This window comes from Gavialis gangeticus, unplaced genomic scaffold (genome assembly GCF_001723915.1).
Source record: "Gavialis gangeticus isolate Ggan-Ray unplaced genomic scaffold, GavGan_comp1, whole genome shotgun sequence".
Taxonomy (NCBI): Eukaryota; Metazoa; Chordata; order Crocodylia; family Gavialidae; genus Gavialis; species Gavialis gangeticus.
The window spans coordinates 52,261,277-52,279,019 of NW_017729006.1; the positions used below are offsets into that span (position 1 = coordinate 52,261,277).

General features: G+C 39.6%; 1 long non-coding RNA gene across 1 annotated transcript in view; it reads left to right on the forward strand.

The window, feature by feature from the left end:
• Positions 1-660, forward strand: part of LOC109291996 — a 17,365-nt gene extending 16,705 nt beyond the window's left edge. The window contains exon 3 of the long non-coding RNA XR_002096019.1: positions 649-660. This is a non-coding gene — a long non-coding RNA (uncharacterized LOC109291996). The remainder of the gene's footprint in view (positions 1-648) is intronic.
• The last annotated feature ends 17,083 nt before the right edge of the window (positions 661-17,743 follow it).

Below are 17,743 nucleotides of genomic sequence, written 5' to 3' on the forward strand. Positions count from 1 at the left end.
GGGGTACTTGCTACTTAAAAGGTTGAGAAATACTGATCTAGGATGACATAACATCATTGGGATTCACATTATCAACCCAGCTAACATGAGAGCAAACAGTAAGCTTGTCTTCTTCACAAAATAGTGATATTACTTTGCACACGTTTTAATTCTTAAAGAAATGAAAATGTACACTGATGTTTTGATTTCTTTAAATTAAACAGTGGGGGTGGGGGGGAAATCAGTAATGAAAAACGTATTCTTTCAATTTAGCTGTTTCCCTGTTCGTGAATTTTCCATGAATGGCCTGCCATTTTTCCAAATTAATTTACTATTCAACATTATCCAACAAATGTTTTATATGAACATTTCGGCCTCTGACTTTCTCACCAACTGAACAGAGGAAGTACTCAGACTTAACAATTTGATATTTGTGATGTACAATTTTAACTCATCTTCCTGACATGGGATCAGAACCCAGTTTTGTTCTCAGTCCCTTAATGAATGGTCTGACCTGCATAAACTATTTCCTCTCTTCTTAAAAATTAGTTTCACTTGGTCACAAAATCAAAACTTATGTGATTAAACAAATCTCATCTTTGCACTCAAATCTCTTCAGAGGGACAATTTGACAAACAACATTTTACTGACATAAATGTTATGGGAAAGCAAATAAAAAGGGAGTGGGGGCAAATATATTCAATATAAAACTTGTAACTTCTCCCCCTAAATGAGGAATATTTGTATTGATTAGAGTGCACATCACATACAGGGGGTATAAATCTATGGATGTCTCTCCTCAGTCCCTCTATGTCATTATAGTTGTTGCTATTATTTGCATTTTAGAAATGTTCTAATCTTGATATTGGTTTTCCATTAACATACACCAAATACTTCTATCTGCCTCTCAAATTAAGTTTAAGCCATTTCTATAAAATATTTTCTTCCAAGTGCAACTGCCTTTTCTCTGCCTATGAAACTGCATGGAACTATCCTGGTAGCATCCTTTTATATTTTTACATAGGAAAATTTCATTCAACTGCCATATATATGTACATATGAATGTGTATACACACAGACACAGATAGACATGTGCACACACAAACCAATGGTATCTCAGTTTCTCATGATATTGCCAACAGTAGAATAATTCTGTTTTTTATATTTACCAGTATGTTTGCACTGTAGATACTAAGAAGTGTGGTCTTGAAGCGTTGCTGCTTTATTTAAATATTTGATTGTTCAGAACCAAAATCTGAATCTAGTCCAGTGTCTAAGTAAGAAGACACTTTTCTAGTGCACTCATATTTGGACCCATAAAAAAACATGTATAAATTACATATATTCATAAGCTGGCAGGTTTAAGCTTTGGGTATTCCTGTTTGTTATGACTTTGCTATTGTAAGCCATCCTGAGCCTTTCTGGGGAGGTGTAACAGCACCGGGTCCTAGGGGTGGCCATGATCACCCCTAGCGCCCCCTACCATGCCAAGCTGGTTTTAAAGCACCCTCACAATCTCACCCACCACATCTTTGATGTTCTGTAATTATTGTAGGGAGGCTGCCCTTCGTTCCCTTGGCTACAGTTCTGCTGCTACCCCACATCTCAGTTCTATAATGGGGTTCCAGGCACCCCAGCCTTATGGGCTATGGGTGGCTCCAACCACCCACGAAGCCTCGCAGATGTACCGGATGTTGTTTGGTCAATTTCCCTCTCCGTGCCCCACGGACGCTCTCAGGCTTGTTTTGCAGCCTGTGCCCCCCCACTGGTGCCTGCACTGGGGCTTCTCGCAACTACCTGCACTGGGACTGGGGCCAATGCACCCCAAATGCTGTGCCCTCTCTGGCACCGGGGTCCCCACGGTACCATGGAGCCCCTATGAGGCCTCCTCCAACCCCTAATAGCCTCACCCAGCCCTCCGGTGTAACAGCAACAACAAACAATAACACAAGCCCCTGGGCTATAACACAAAGTTACCACCTGGCTAAACGTTCTCCAAACCACACTACATCTCTCCCCTGTGTAACTAGAGGCTTATACATCCAGGCCTTTTTTCTCTTTCCTACATTCAGGCCCAAGCTCTTCCCTCAGTCAAGCAGTGCTTACTCCTTCTTTCTGGCTACCAGTTGAGAGGGAGAGAGAGCTCACAGCCTCCAGTCTGTCTTACACTAGTCAGCCCTGCCCCTTCCGGTCAGCTGACTCTCCAGGTGTGGGCCCTCAGCTCATCCTGGTTGCCCCTAGCAACCAGCACCTGAGCCACTACTGTGGCTTTCCAAGTAGCAGGCACCTTAGTGCCCTGCTACAGAAGGGTGGCATAGAAATCAAATAAATAAACGCAACAAAATTATATCTGTAATAGTAGATAGATACAATGGAGAATGGCTATTTAAAGTTGATGATCATGTCCAAGCCCTTGCCTAGCATATTCCTTAAACTATATCCTTGTTCATTTTATTCTCTCTCATCTTTCTGGGCTATTTTGTGTAGTTTCTATATATATTAACTCAGAAACTTTAGACATTTAAACTATCAGATAAAAAGTTAAAACTGAAAAGTTCTTATTGAGTTCTACAATCAAAGATTTGTTTGAAGGAGGCTCTAAGAGTTTTGTTTTGGTGGGTTTTTTTTTTTTTTTTTTTAATTTTCTTGTCATCAAGCATTCTTTTGTCTAGGTACAATGCAATTCTTTTACCAGTGTCTTAAATACACAATCAGTATAAGTGGCTTTAGAGTATGTTATTAAAGCTATTTTTTTGCCTGTGGCTGATGTCCCAGAAGAAGATAATAAATCATTCGCTTATGCTACAAAGAAAAAAAAATCAATTTTTAAAACTTCTGTGGTCAGCTTTACACAGGACAGCTAAATTCTATATAGTGACAAAATACTGATGATGTCATCAATAAAAGAAATTAATGCAGCTAACAACTAAGAATCCCAAAATGCCTTGCAGCATTTTGGATAGGATATCCAATGTCGGATACGAGAAAAGAGTCAGAAAATTAAACTGCAAACACTAGGGCTTTTCTGGATGGGAAGATGGGTCTAGCTTTATTATTAAAACTTCAGTACCACATCCAGCAATTAATTTTTGCACAATTGGAGAGCATGCACAAGCAAAGGCAGGATCAAGCCCTCTAATTCTGTGCCTTTGAAGTTCACTCATTGCTAATGCAAATTCATGTAACCAAACCTTGCAAATCAGAATAATTATGTAAAGTATATGTAAGCATTTGTAGAATTGCAATCGGTAGAATGTATCATACTTACATATTTATAAAATTGGATGTCAGCATCTAAATAATCAGTGTGGGTTAAATTCTGTCACCTTTAATCACAGTGGCTGCATCCAGACGAGCACAGCCATGTGGTATGAGGCGCTGCAATCATTTTCTGTGGTACCATTTAGATGTTCTCTGTACTGTAAGGGAATACTGCCCGTGCAAGCTCTCCTCTGCTTTTTTCCCCCTCCCATGGGTTTTTTTGACCCCTGAATATCTGCTCAAAAGCAGTGCCAGGCCACCCAGAGCTGCCCTACAGCTGCTGGCCAGGCTCTGAGTGGCAGAATTGCCACTGCTACAGCTCCAGAAGGCCCCCAGAACCCCAAATAAGGGTACTGGGGCCAGCTCAGTGCTGGCCCCAGCCTTCTCTACCCCACCCGGGGTAACTTGCCACACTCCAAAGAACATGCTCCCTGATGACAACTAGCAGCAGCTCAAGGTGTGCCACCACTACTTGTCACAAGGGAAACAAACTTCCATTATCATCTGGATGCTTCCAGTGGGTGTATCCAGATGTGCAATTAAGCCAACTCAAACTCTGGAGGTGTTTCAGTAGGAGTCAGCTGCTCCTGGGCACAGTATCTGCACACGTGCTTGGGACAGCAGCAGTTTGAGTTGGGGTGGAGCAGCCCTGAACTGGCAACTGGCTGGGGGCTCCAGGTAGTGGTGGTGGGTAGTGGAGGGGCTGGCTGTGCCCTAATACCAGCACATACATAGACAGTGATGCTTTACTGAGGAGCTGATTAGTCAGCTCTGCAATAAAGTATGCACGTAGATGCACCCACTGGATGCATCTACACGAGATGCTAGGTTGCCATACCGATAAGCTATGGTGACATAGCTCATCACTGTGGCAACATAGCATCAGCAGGCATGAACCATGTTGCCAATGCTACTGCAGTGTAGAAAAGTGGGTGTTCCTGACTAGCCATAGAGCTAGTTTTCCACCTGCCTCTGGGCACACCACCTACCTGTCTTACCTGCCATGCCTTGTTGTAATTAATTAAGCTGTTAATTAAGGTGGGACGCTGCCCATTTTATACCTTGATATTGGAGGGCCTACCCACAGCTCTGTGTCACCCCTACACTGCAGCCCAAGCCTCACAGATGGCATGTCAGGCAGTTGGATCAACCGTCTCCTTCACCCATTAACTGTGGCCCCATTCATGGGATCTTCAGCTTCCATATAAGCCTTGACCCCATCTCAGGCCAGTTGGGACCCCGAGCTTCTTTGCTTATTATGGGCGTCCCTCACAGTGGGCCCCTGGCCCTTTTGACCCTTCTGGTCCTGGCCCCACCAACCACCATTTAAGTCCCTTGTTGGGTTTACACCTCCTGCCTGCACTCAGGGGTCAGGGTCCCCCATTCCTGGCTCAGGTGTTTCTGGAAGTGTGCCTGGCCCTACAGGGTCACTCCCCCAGCAGGCTTAGGCACTTCTGAAGCTTACCTGGCCTACCCTGCTCCAATGGTAAATGACCCACCCAAAGGTGAGTGCTGTGTTTTAGGTGTCCCTACTTGCCTTTCACCAGGGTGGTAAGCAGCCTGGCATTTTCTGGAGGCTCCTATACCACTGGGAGCCCCACTAGGCCACCCACTCCTAGCAGGGTACAGTTTTAGGTCACACCTAGGATCAGGAGCCTCCAAACCATCCCCTACAGCACTTGTCCTCATCTCCAGCATGCAACCAGGCAAAGTTACTTCCTCACCTGGCAGCAGCAAACTGCCCTGTTTATATAGGCAGCCAGGGATTTAAAATGGCTGCCCCAGTCAATCACCTGCTGGCTGCTTGGCTCGGCCCTCAAAGTAGAAGGCACTAACAGTAGCAATGAACTACTGCACATTAGCTCATTGCTGCTGTGTAGTAGGGTCAGAAATGACCCGTGCACTGCCAGGACTGTACAGTAACAGTTGTTACTGCCCTGTCATTTTGTACTTTCTAGGGTAACAAGAGTGCAATTGGGTGCATGTGTAAATGCATCCACTGAGTATTATCTTACTTAGATAATAGGTAGTCCCACTGATTTCAGTGCAACTTTGTGTGCCATGAAGTGCTATCCAACAGGAACAAAGGCTGGCAGCATTTAGCCCTTGCAATTTAATGTGGTAAATTCTTTTTCCAACCTTAGTACTTTACTAATACTTAAAAAGACAGTTGCTTTTAATATGAAAATCATCCAAAATAATAATCCCATTAATAGTAAGGTAAGAACAAAGTACCAACAGTGTTATCTCTCCACACAGTTAAAAGGAGAATGGAGAAAACACTAGCAAATATACAATAGAGGACAATCCTGCACTGGCAGGGAGATGGATTAGATGATTTAATAGGGCTTTCTAATGTCTAGATCCTATGATCCCATGGACACTCAAAATGCTAAAACCAGGAAAAACATTCCTAGTAAGCTAATCAAATTGAATAGAGTGATTAATCATAGGTACTTTTGTATCATATAGTAACAAAAAAATAAAGCTTTCTTTTCCTTACAAAATGGAAAACTACATCAGTATTTAAATGAGCGAGCAGCTGATATTTAACTATGAAACGGAGGAAAAGTAGTTACTTACAGCAGTTGCAGAGACCTTTAGCTTAAATGAAACATTCCGTTAAGAAACACACTGCTAAAAGCTCACCCATAGGTAACTAATGTGAAGTCAAAAGGAACACTAGGTAGAAAGAAAGACAGAAACAGTTGAGAAGAGATAGAACATGATTCTTGTAATCTGGTTTCAACATAAATGAAATCTGTGAGTTCATTTTGAAATAAAAGCCTTATGTAGAGAAGGAGCCCCCAAGCAAGGTGGACACACTGTTGATCCTCTTCTCAATGTGTGACTGTGGTTTGCATCTGAAGATGTTAAAAAATGAAAGAGAATTGGCCAGACCAGCAAACACTTGAAAAACACAGATGCCATTTTCAGGGTTTGAAGAAGGCATTTTAAATTAGTGGGACAGTGTATTGTCCTCATGAGGCTGCTCCAAAACACTTTTTAACTAGGTTTGCAGTGGTGATTAAGTGAAATAATGGAGGTATATAATTTTTAATTCAAGTATTAATGCTGAACTAAATGAATTCCTCAACTCTCTTTCAAGGGCTAATACACAGAGAGACAGGGGAACTATTTCCTGTCTTGCGTAGGCCTTTTCCTCAAGCTCTTTGACTCCATCTGACATGGCATGTTAGGTAGTGTAGACGTAGGCAAAAATATTTATGAGATAAGAACAGCAATTTGGCTTTGGAGATGTAATGTAAGGAACCTTCCTCTCAACCATCTTGGAATTTTAAATACAGAGGTGCTTACTCTTTGAGGTATTTTGTAAGCTGTTTCATATGGTTTCTTGGAGATGTTAAGAAAGTTAGAGGTGCAGTACTGGCAGGAAAGAGGCGTCACACTGCTGAAATGAACTGAATATGGATCAATAAAAGTATTTGAGAGAGTTACAGGATGTAACTATATTGAAGAGTGGATCATTCTTAGGAGAGGCAGCATAGAACTGGTTATTTGTTTGAGTAGACAGCAAGATATTCAACAGAATGTGATCACTGTCTTCATGCAGTTATTTATGCTTTTGTTCCCTATTGTTTGTGTTCATCTAGGAATTTTATCATTTTTAATTAGGGTTTCAAAGAATACACATATTACTGAAGAAAGGCTCCTTGGTTTGGTATAACCTGGACCATTCCAGGGTTGGTCCTCAGGAAAATTTAATAATAGAGACATCAGGAGAAACACATGCTCTATAAGATTCATGTGGCAGGGCTGATGGTCCTCCTGAGACATACAGCTAAGGAACTGGGGAGCTCTAATTTGCAGAAACTTGAGTATATAATGGTGCTGTAAAATCTCCTAAAGCATAAGAGTTCAAGGAAGGAGAAAGATGCAGACTTGACTTCCCAGAAAATCCAGGCATAGGGAGGAAAAGGGGGAGTCTCCCCCTAAATTCCCTCTAGGTGGCATGTTTCCTTCATGTTTTCCCTGCTGAGGAAACGAACAATGAATAAATATGGCATTCTTATTGTATGGCATTATTATTGGGGAAATTACTTTCTAAGCCAGTAGGAAACAAGGAGGGAGAGAGGTGACAGAGGCTTAATATCTGAAATGCATGCACCAGATGCAATACTCCATATTTTTAATTAATGTTAAAGTCTTTATTTAACTGTAAGTTAAACTATGGGCATACATAGGTCTGACCTTCCCTACATGGCTTCCACACATTCAAGCATGTCTGTTTTACTTTTTGCCTTCTCCTGATCCCCATCCCCCCAACCCCAACCAACATAGTTTGATATTCCTTGTTCCTGCTCCAAAGGTCATACCATCAAAACTGAAAGAAAGTGCCAAAAGATTTTACAAACTTAAACACTGATGCCCTTTTCAGCAGCTTCAGTTTCATTCCTTCTTCTTCAAACATTAGGGTTGTTCCTGTTCCTTCAGCAAAAGAAAGTAAGAAGCAGCAGTGCACTGAGACAAAAGGATTATTATGGCCAAGCAGCATAGAGAGATTTGCATAAATTTTGATTTAATAGGTATTACAGGAATTTGGTGGGATAACGCCCATGGTTGGAACATCAACCAGAGGGGTATAGCTTGTTCCTAAAGGATAAAGACAGGAAAAAGGAAGGAGACATTTTATTGTTTGTTGAGAGGTCCAACAAGAAATGGGTAGCAGAGCTGTTGTGTCTCTGAGTGAAAATAAAGGTAGAAAGGAACAGTAGTGATGGGTCTGCAATGGTTTACCAGATCAGGAAGAAAACATGGATTCTTCAAGGAGCATATAAAAATATGTAAAAGATTCACAGGATAGTTGTAAAGAAAGACCTATATAATAATCATGCAAAGCTGAGCTTTGTGTAGCTTGGAAAGATGTAGATGTCATTGTCCAGGTAATATACCAGAAACAAGGATTTTCTGGGGTGATACCTTTTATTGGACAAACTGTATGGTTGGGAGAGTTCTTACACAAACTTTCAGGTACAAGGTATCCATCCTCAGTCTAGAAAGCGATAGCTAAAATCAGGCAGAAAGTAGGGTAGTGCACCACCCTACTTACCTTCTCCATTATGAAGGTCTAGAAAAGAACAAACACAACTTGAGCTAAACGACAGAATAATTTACCTGTGCAAAACTCCATATGTAAACAGAAAGTCTTTTCAGAAGATGGGTCTGGGAATAAAAATGAATAACTTAACCGGACACTCGCTTGTCCATGTCCTTGTGACAAGGGGTTTAGCAGAATTTACAGATTCAATGACAAAATGCGTCACAAGGGGTTGTTAAGGAAATCAAGTAATCACAGGATGTGAGGTGAAATGCTAATGGACCTTGCTGTGAGCACTTCTTCTATGACCTCTGGGCTGTCAAGTTAATCTTTTGATGTCTTGTGACAACTATGCGCCTTAGCACCTATGGCACTCCAGCCCCAACTGGGCATTCAAACCAGGGACTAAACACATAAATTAACTTCATGTCTCATTACAATCTATCTGCAAACCCTGCTAATCTCTCTGAACTCCACAGGTGATAAGGGCCATCTACCCTCTTGAATGGTCATCCTGGTTGACTAATAAGATTATCGTTACTACTGACTTGTCTTTTAGTCTCTCTAGATGAGGTCTCTTTGCTCCTATGTTAGATCCTTCTTCCATACCTGCAAGCAGACTGATTTTCTTTACATAAAGATGTTTACACATGCCAGTGTTCTGTTATTTAGCTCAAACTGGGTCTGCTTCCTTGCCAGACCTGAGGAAGTACCTTGTACCTGACAGCTTCTCTAAAATCTCGTCTACCTATGAGTTGGTCCAATAAAAAGCATAACCCCCAAAATCTCTGCCTTTTGCACTTAGATTGGCAGTAATTTTTCTTAGCTAACCAGAATATAAAAAAATAGGCCTTAAGAAGAAAATTGATAGAGACTTTGACAAATTAAAGAGGGTAGCAACTTTTTTCTATAACATATTTTGAGTACGTAAGACAACTGCATACAATTCAAGTCTCATTTCCAAAGGATTTTATTAGATAGTCTTATTCTGTGGCCTTTGGACTTGTTAAATGGCTCAATATCTTTCACCTCTTTGAAAATATTAATCTTGGAATTTTTAAATTGTAGCATAGAGTTAGTCTTGCCTTACAGCTGGATTCAGGTTGTTGGTGGTAGATCTTTTGGTTAGCTTCAGACAGTTCAATAGAGAAGTGCAAGGACAAAGTAGTACAATCATTTTTTTTCTATTTTTTCCCCCTAAAATATTTTGAAAGCACGGATTGGTGAACTCTCACATGTGTTTTTGGAAGAAAACATGACAATCTCCTTGTATGATAGGAAGATAGATATGAGACGGGGAAACCTAAAGTTACAAAGGATATGCAAAAAGAGTATTGACTCAGCTAATTCTTCAGATGTTTGGGGGGATGATAGTACCTCTTAAATCTTCTTTTACATGAGGAAAGTAATTTAGACTCTGGAATATTCACGGTACGTCCACTGGCATGATAATAACTATTTGGTTTATTTTAAGAGGTATTGAAATAATTAATGAACATGTTCCTGGGAACACCCATATGTAACAGAGTATAAAGACCTAAAGAGTATGGACATATACAACATGGGCTCTGCAATTCAAGAAGGATGTCAAGAAGCTTGAGAGAGTCCAGAGGAGATCCACATGCATGATCAGAGGGCAGGAGTATAGGCCTTTTGAAGAGAAACTAAGAGCCATGGGACTCTTCAGTCTGGAAAAGTGCAGGCTCAGGGGGGACCTGGTGGCTTCCTATAAGTGCACAAGGGGTGTTCATCAGGATCTGGGAGCATGTCTGTTCACCAGAGTGCCCCAAGGAGAAGCAAGGACAAATGGTCATAAACTCCTACAAGACCATTTTAGGCTGAACATAAGAAAAAACATTTTTACTGTCTGAGCCCCCAAGACCTGGAATAGACTCCCTCCAGAGGTGGTGCAGAGACCTACTCTGGGCTTATTCAAGAAATGCTTGGATGCTTATCTTGCTGGGGTCCTTTGACCCTAGCTGACTTCCTGCCCTTGGGTCAGGGGGCTGGACTTGATGATCTTTGAGGTCCCTTCCAGCCCTAATGTTTCATAGATTCATAGACATCTTCTGAAGCTGTTAGGAGAATCACAAAGAAACTACAAGCTAATTAATATCTGTATGTATAAACTGTGGGATTCATATAATAATATTTACAGCAAATTAATAATAAAAATACTGATGAAAGGAGGTCCAAAAAGGGCTTACCTTTTTTAAAGATGATGATCAATAAGGAGACAGTGATGTTATAGGAAATGAATGACTCTACCCTATTCCAGTGATTTTAAAGTTGTTATTTCTGGATTCTGTTGCTTGATTTCCAGTGAGGTCCAGTGTATCTTGCATGTTGTGAGGATGGCATGACATGGCACAGAACAAGGGTGAACTGTTTATCTTAGCCTTATGAATAAAGCTGTGTGCTCTGACTTTCAGCAAGTAGTGTGATTTGGTTAATATCACAGTAACAGGGGAATGTGGAAAGAGCATTTCTGTATTAAAGTGATGTCCTTCAAAACACTGAGTGCAAAAAAAAGTCCCAAATTCCCATAGTTTTAATTTTATAGATTCACAGTTGAGCTACTTAAGACTACTGAAACATGCCCTGGCAAAACCTTTGTAGTTTTCTACTATAAACTAAGCATAAATTCAGTGGTAGATGACAGATTACTTCATATACCATGCAAGCAAGCCTAGACAATAGCTTTAGCCATGACTGATTGCCTTGCTGTAACCCACTTTATGTTAAATGCATTCTTGCTGTTCAATTCCACAACTGTAATTTTGTTCTTCTGCATCGCTCAGCCCTCTGTGGACTAACCAGGTTCCTTCAGTAATGATTTCTTTTCTATTGTATTGTTTTCTGCATAATCAAGTTGGTAGGTAGGGGTTTAGGTGACACAGCCATCTGTCAAGTTCATTTGCTCTGAAAATGCAAGAAATAATGGTCTCTACAACTTGGGGCTATCTGTTATAGAGGAAGAATATCAGCTTTTACCCTGCGCCATCTTCTCATCTCTTCAAATTATCATTTTTCCCCTTTCTATATAAAATACAGAAGGTTTTCTTGACATGACTGATTGGTAAAAAAGAGAGCTATCACATGTCCACCTTGTATGGCAATTTATGCAAGCAATCCAATTAAGGAGAAGCAGCTAACATCCAGACTAATGTGCCTGTCGTGAAACTAAAGCTGCTGCTGCCGACTGCACTACTCAAGAGTTATCATCACTGGTTCTCTGACATGCTAACTGCTTCTTCCTTGAAGTTTGCATAATGTGTAAGTGTAGGGAAGTTTGGATGCCACAAAGAAGAGGAAAAACAGTTATTCATTCCCCTTCTCTAAAATAAAATGCTCATAATAACTCTTATAAAAGCCTTTATCAAATTGTATCTGTTTACTGAAGTGACAGACACACACAGGGGAAGAACATAAAAAGCTGCTTGTGGGTGCTCATACTTTTTCAGATACAGCTGAACTAGGCTGGAATAATTTAGAAATGGTCTTACTTTTATTTCTTTTGAAAAGCCAGATAACCTTAGCAGGTTAAGCACAAGCCATTATAGTAGGAGAAATGGTTAGCTCTTTCCAGTGCAATCTTGTTTATGTATTATATCAGTCACATATTACATTTTCTGAAACCCAATAATACTGACACATCTTACTTAGTTTATCCTTCCAATAATCTATGCAGGCAGAAAACCACTTGTTGATGGCATAATTGATGCTGTTAAAACCTAGACTATTCCAGTTCAATCATTGAGGAGTTATGTAAAAGGAATGCCACACCTTATTCCTAAACTTTCCTTACTAAATAAACATCTTCAGTAAGAAGTAGATCTCGAGGTGCTATGAGATCCTTTCTGACTACATATTGTTGCAAGCAAGTTAGGGGATAAACTTTAACAGCAGCTGTAAAAAAGTGATTGAAACCCATACTGTGTCAAATAGGGAAAACTTCACTAATCAGCAGTAATAATAATAACCCTGGCCTTTGTGTACTATACAAACAAGGCAATTTTATATTGTATGCACAAAACAAAACAAAATAGGATTCATTGTATCCTTTATTTCTACCCTAGAAAAACTTGATGGCCATTGGTAATTAGAGCTCCATAAAAGATTTTATGTAAAATTGAAATTGTACCAGAGTCAAGTCACATGGCAGGGACCAGCAAGCTTGCTCACCACTCTGTGCTGCTTCCCTGCCCTGTGACCCAGCATGACGTGGATCAGAAATCCACATAGGGGTCTTCTCACCTGCACAGAGGGTAGAAGCCCTCCCCCGGACGAGGCACCTATGGCCCCATCCTGCTCCCTGCTGGGGCCCAAAACCCCCTGTCCCAAGCCCTACCCAGTTGGGCAGTAGGGCAGTGTGAAGCTTGCAGCCTGTTCAAAACAGATTCAAACGAAACAAAACAGGACAATGATCCAAAACACCAAAACGAATCACTGTCCTCTGAAATGGCTAAATCCAAAACTGAATTGAAACACAGCTGTTTCACACAGCCCTACTATTTAGAGCAGCAGAGTTAAGGTTGTACACTCAATCATATCTTTGATGTAGGCTGAGTCCTCAAATTAGCAATATTAAAAACTCATGAAGTGCATTTTGGGGCACTTTATATATGAAATGATATTTAATCCCCTTCCCCTCTTATATGTTACTTTAATGGATTCAAACATTCATAAAAATATGGAGCATACAATGCCATTAAATTGACATTTTGAAGGAAACTTTAACTTTTGACATTTTGAACCATGATTTATCCTTCTATTGATAATGGACAAGTCTACATGTGCACATGTACTGAGCATAGGCACACAAGGTTCTTTGGGTGAATCTGATATCTTTTATTAGACCAACCTAAATAGTTGGAAAACAATTTTAAGCATGCTTTTAGGTTCAAAAACCCTTTGTCAGGCTAAGGAAGATTCAGAAGTTGGTGGGTGCTCTTCCTGGATGGAATGAAAAGTAAAGAAGCCAGAGGCTGGGCTGGTATGCATACAAGATAGGCAGTCAGTGAAGATGTAGATTGAGGCGTCAAAGGAGTCATGTACTGGGCAGTAATTTAGGTTACCGCACAGTAACTATGGTGACTTACGCCCATTTTGCTACCTTCATCATGCAGGTAGCAAATTTACGTTCAAGTAGTTACTGCTAGATGCGTTACTGCACAGTAACACCATGTGTGTGGACTGACTTAGGACTAACTTTACACCAAAATCAGTCCACACACAGCATTACTCTGCTGTAGCACCTGCACATGTAAACCCTTGCTGAAAAACTGCTTACTGCACAGTTACTTACTGTGCAGTAAATGCACATGGAATTTGTTGTTTCTTGATATGCCTACGGTTGCTAAAATGCATTCAACTAAAGTTTCTATAACAAAATAATACTATGTCATTGGTTTGTACTTTAATACTTCAATGCTCTGTATGAGATTGCCAGAATAACTAGTGATTTTCAAGTGGTTTGGTGTTTGGGTGCCCAAAATAAGACTCTTTACTGGAGCCTAATTTTGAGAAAATACTGAGCAGCAGTTCTGAAAATCAAGTCCATTTTTGTCTGTCAAGTTAATCACCCAGGTTTATTAGGTACTTTTGAAAACATTGACTCCATTTATACTTCACTGAAGACACGGTGCCTTCATTGCAGACATGGTGCCTAAATCCACCTCCTTTTCTCACCAATATGTTTTTGTTGACTTCAGAAGTTGACTTCAAAAGAAATGAAGGCAGGCATTTTCCCCTGTTATATAAGAAGCTGTAAAAAAGTTATACACACACACACATATATATACATATATATATTTATAATTATAATAAAAATATTCATATTTTTAAACAGGCTTTAGCCCGAGTTGAATTTAATTTCAAAGAACTCTGTCAGAAGAATCTTAATTGCTCACAAGGAGGCTAGCAGCTGGCATCAGATTTAGGAAATTACAAGATCCTAATATCCGATTTGTTTGTAGAGTAAATAAATACTGTATTTCTAAGAGATTATTCTAAACAAAGTCTGAAATAGCTAATTAGCATGAATATCCTACATAGAGGCATGTAGCCTTATAGCCCAAGGCCTACATGAGCCTTTCCTGGAGCCTCATAAAAACTCATACAGAGCAGTGTAAGAATTCACCGAGCTTATTTGATCAGCACAAGTTATAACAAATGGTGTGCTGTATTATGGATGTGCTAGTAGCAATTCCATAGTTAGGCAAATTTAAAACTCAAAAAGCCTTTAAAATGCATTTCATTGTAATAATTACCACTTACTGTTGATATGAAATTTGACTTTTTCTGAGAAATAGAAATTGTCTGCAAAGGGCCAAGCATGATTTTTTTCTTTGCTTAAAACACTCTCCTTCATTCAGCATTCATCTTATGCCCTGCCTGAAGAACAAATAATAGTGTCATATTAGATCAAGGTTGGGGTTTTTTTCCACAGGAAAATCTACAATTTTGATTTTTCTTCTGCTGTGACTTGGAACAAAATCAATATTTATTAAACTTTTCATGCAACATGGTTTTTTTTAATCATGTTGAGTTAATCAAAACATTTAATCTCTGAAAAACTGAAAAAGTTTGTTCCAATTTCCACTTTCCAAAAAAAAAAGATATAAAAAAAATAAAATACTGAAATGAAAAGTCCTTGCAAAACAAAATGAAACATTCTGTGCCAAAAAAGTCAAAACCTATTTTTCATTTTTAGTTTTAAGAACAAAAATTTGTCAAAAATGGCATGTTTCCATAGAATATTTTTCTTTTGGTGAACTGGCATTTTCAGATGGAAAACAGCCTCTTCCGGCTCACATAAAGACTGTCCCACAAAGGGCAAAATTAAGTTCTAACTTAATTCCAGCAACTCCTAAATATAAAGCTCTTGATTTTACAATCTGAATGGTCTTATAACATAGCGTTTATATTTTGCATAATTTTCTTGTATCATCATTCAGATTCCTGTTGTCCCATATGGGATACAGGTAGAGTTGGAGCAAGAGCTGTTTGAAAAGTTTTCATCAAAACTACTTTTGATTATTAAAAAGGAGTTTCCATTTTCATTTTAGAAAGAATTTGCTTTTTGCAAAAATAATTGTATTTGTATAAAAAAATGGAAACAAAAAACATTTTCTGTTTATTTTTTTAATAATAGCAGAATTTATAATGAAGTATTTCAAGGCAGGATGTGGTGTTTAGAGAAACCAGGGGAAGAGCTAGATTAAGAACTCACTTTCCCTGTGACTTTCCCTGTGACAGGACTTTTCCCTGTGCCCAAAAAGAACTAGTGGCAAAAACTGAAGCAGAGGCAGACAGCTGCAGCTGATGTTTTCCTTCTCTGTAGAGTTCAGGCTTGTGACCATGTAGGCAGCATGGTGGGGGTTGGGAGCAAGTGACAGATAGGGAACTCAGGGTTTGGAGTAAAACTCTGGAGATTTTAGCTGCACTTTTCTAACATACTCATTGTGTTAAATATTGATCATTCACATGCCTGGAACTCAGGGCAGAATATCTGAAGGGACTAGTAGAAAGCATCTCTGATCTCATACACATGCTAAGTCTCTAGCCTAAGACATGGGGAGTCCTTGACTACCCAGGAAAGCAGACAATGGGAAAAAAAATAAAGTGACAACATTGTTTATACCTGCACTCATTCTTAGAAAGGGCTAAGCCATCTTTACTAAAGTTTTCCAAGAAATTCAGTTGTGACAGAAAGCAAGCATAGACAAATCCCATGAGAACAGTTACATTCTACAACTTGCATGCAATTTTTTTTTAAAGGCCATAAAGGAAAACGATGAGTAACTTTATGTATAGCCATGATTTTGTACTTTGCTTTTTATAAATATGTGCTTATCGGTCTTGAATTTTTTAACACGATGGCAAATAATCTGCAATCACATGAGACATAAATTAGCTTTATCCTAATTCCCTCTCAGTGACATCATTTCATTATACTGTCTCTTGGCTGCTTGTAACGGATGGCCTCCTACACCCTGGTTTCTTTCACTAATACACACCTGAGTAATGTGGGAATGAAGCAGCCTGCAATCTTTATTTCATGCAGGAGTGTTCAACTGTAATGACTAAACTACACGCTTGCCAAATGAAGACTTAAAGCCGTGTTGAAAATGAGAGGCTAAAAGAGAAAAAAGTGAGGAAATTAAATTTAGAAAGCATAATGTCTTTATTAAAACCTTTCAGACCATTAAAATTAAAGCAAGCAATTAAGTTTGACAGTTTACTAAAGATTCGAATGCAAAATCTATTCTTCTGTATAAACTAGGATGACAAGCTAAGTCCACATGCTGCATTGTTGGAAGAAACCTGTTATACTTACACTTGCTTGGGAGACGCACTTTGATGACATAAAACAATAGAAGCAATTAATAACACTGCTGCTACTTCAGTTATATTTTTAGTGTTTGAATGTGGATAGGATCAACTCAAAAGTAATCCTAATCCTAAAGTCCTAAACAAGAATTTTAGGGAACTAATAGGAATTATGAACCCATTTAGCCCCAATTCTTTCTGTCTCCAGGGCATCAGATGCCAAGACAGGATTTTAGTTGTTTTTCCAACCTCCCATCCTATTTCTGGTGATGGCAGTGGGCTCAGGGAGGTTTCAAGCCAGGAAGTCATTTTCATTTATCTCCAGTCCAAAAATCTGGCCCACCCTGGGTGAACATCATTAACCTTTGGGGCTAATCAGCTTCCACCTTCTCCTGCAATCAATGGAACACAAAGCTGGCATTCTGCCATCCTTGCTTTGCTTTCTTGGGTTCTGCACTGCTTATGTATTGGACAGACTTGAGGACTGCATCATTAATTTACTGGCTCAGTCTTGCATCCTGATGCAGGCAAAACAGCTACTGGCTTTATGGTGGTTTTGCCAAAGTAAGGAATGCAGACTGGGGCCATTAATACGAGCAGAGATGGGAGTGTCACCTATTATTAAGGTTGCCCAAACCCTCCATAACTTATAAGACATAGTTTTCATTTTCATACAACTTTGCTAAAATGTACTGTTTAGCCTGAAATGTTCTATGTCATATGTTTGCCTCTGTCTGATGATGATGATGACTTCAGCAAAAAAAAATTACAGTCTATTCTTAGCAGGAGGCTAAGGAGGGGGGGAGTGGGACGGATCTGGTTTTGCTGATCAAAAATCTGTTAAAAAATCAATACTTTTCTATGAAATGTTCTGGCAGTCTCATGTTATTTGTTAGGAACTAGAAATTGGCCAACAGATGTGTTTCTTGTTGTCTCTGCCCAAATGTGGCCAAGTGATAAACCCTGGAAAAATGTAATATGGACATACTAAACGGAGCTGACTTTTATTTTAGTTGCAAAGCTCTCTTAAGATTCCATGATCACTGAGCAGAAAGCAGCTCATATTTTTGGGCAGGCTATGCATACACCCACCTGAAAGAACAATTGAAT